A 2,236-nucleotide genomic window follows, 5' to 3' on the forward strand; every position below is an offset into this window, starting at 1 on the left:
AATTATTTTAAATAATATAATGATTATATAATATAAATATATATATGTTATAACATTATTATCAATAATTAATTTAATAATATAATTTAAATGTCTTATCAATTAGCATGATTAACATTATCCTATCAAATATCTGATACACATATTTTTCGACAAATATCATGTACATGCTTTTATCGCTGAATTGTAAAATATTAAATACACAATATACAGAATTATACTAATTAATAGATGAATAATAGTCTCCCAGTTTCATTCATAATATTATGTTATTTCTATTTTTATAATAATGTGTAAAAAATAAAAGTATCCTACTTCATTAAAGTTGTTGAAACAATCATTTATTATGATTTATTCAAAGTAAAATTACGAAAATAGCCATATTACATTTATTAATAGGATTACTTTATTCGCCTAGACGTTATTTAATTTATTTCCATATCCTTACTTGTTTACTTTTTTTATTTATTTAATGTAATAATTCACATTTTATTTTAGTTATATCTAATATGAAATTAGTTCATTACACAAATTGTTCATTATGAACACAAATTTTGTATTAAATTTGACTTCATTTGATTTCATATATGTTTTAAAAATGTATCATATATATAGTTTTATTTTATTATATTGTTAATATAATGTAAACACTATAATTATAACATATTATATTGTAATATTTCAATTATTTTAATTTATTTATTCACGCATATTGTAAAAAGCCTAGGGAATATTTATCATACCACTATTTTTATATGCAAATTATTTTTTAAGTAAAGTTATTCTATTATCATACAAAACGACAGTCAAACTAATTATATTATAAAACAGCATTAATATATTTACTATTATTATATTATTAGGAGTACCCTACTGATCTATATATAATTCCACATATTTTTTTTAATTATTGTATCTATTTTCAAAAGAATCCAATAAATTGATACTATTTTATTTTTTTATAGTATTCTCCTCAAATTATTTAGTTTAAATAGCAATAATTCACCAAATGTTGTATACTAAAAATAACATGAAATGTGATATCCTTATGTAAAAGTAATTTATTATATATGCGTAATTCTTAATTATATGTAACATTAATTTAATAACAAATATATCTAATAAATTAAATTTAATTTTAACCTTATATAATATTTATGCAATTATTAATGCTATAAATAATAAAAGAATAAAAACTGTACTCATACCTGTGAATAAAATTAATACTATTCCTGGTATATCTCTATGTATAAAATCTGTCTTCCTCTCTGTGTTTATAACATTGCTTATTTCCTTAAATGGGATTATTATGATAAACTTTTACTTAAATTATATTTATTTTTCTTTATCTGTTTTAACATTTGTGCATTATTTTATAATTACTATTAATTTTTATGAAAAGAATTTAAACAAAGACAAAAATTATCTTTGTATAAGCATACATTGAAAAGAAATTTGTGAAAACATTTCCAAATATAAAAATGGTATTACAATTATGTACCCTTCCTTATTTAAATGATAACAGATTATATTTATAAGTTGAATAGTATTGTTAAGAGAGTAAACAATTTTTGTGATATTTATACTCGTCACAACATAATAAATATTTATACAATACGAAATATACTACAAGCACATTCTTCTCTATTATCATCATTGTTAAAATTTCAAACACTATATAACAAAGAATTATTGTTTATTAGACTATTCATATATTACTTTGTTTACAGTTTCAGGCAATGTATTTAATTACGAGTAATTAGACTTTTTTCAGAATTTGTTATATATATATCAATTATTTATAAAAGGTTCAATGCATAAAAATCTTACGAGTATGCATATATTTTGTTTGAATATTATTTATGAAATCACTTATTTTAATATTTATTGAAATGCAAAATAATATACAGAACATATATTAATTGTCTTTTTTTATATTTTTATATTAGTCTTTGTAGAAGTAATTAATTACAGATATTGATAAAATATTTACCATTAATTATGTAAAAAAATATACATATGAGTTCATTGAACTGTTCATAATAAAATAAAAACATTATAGCCTATAATTCTAATTGTTAATTTAAGTTTAATTTATTATTTTCTTTTATTATATCATAGGGGACATAAAAATATGAAAAGACATCATATAAAAGTTCTCATAATTCTGTAGTACTATATTGAAATTTTTGTTTGAATTATTTCTAATTTTCATATTTTACTATTAATGCATTGT

The sequence above is a fragment of the Plasmodium gonderi genome (assembly GCF_002157705.1).
Source record: "Plasmodium gonderi DNA, contig: Pgo-contig_33, whole genome shotgun sequence".
In the NCBI taxonomy this organism is placed as follows: domain Eukaryota; phylum Apicomplexa; class Aconoidasida; order Haemosporida; family Plasmodiidae; genus Plasmodium; species Plasmodium gonderi.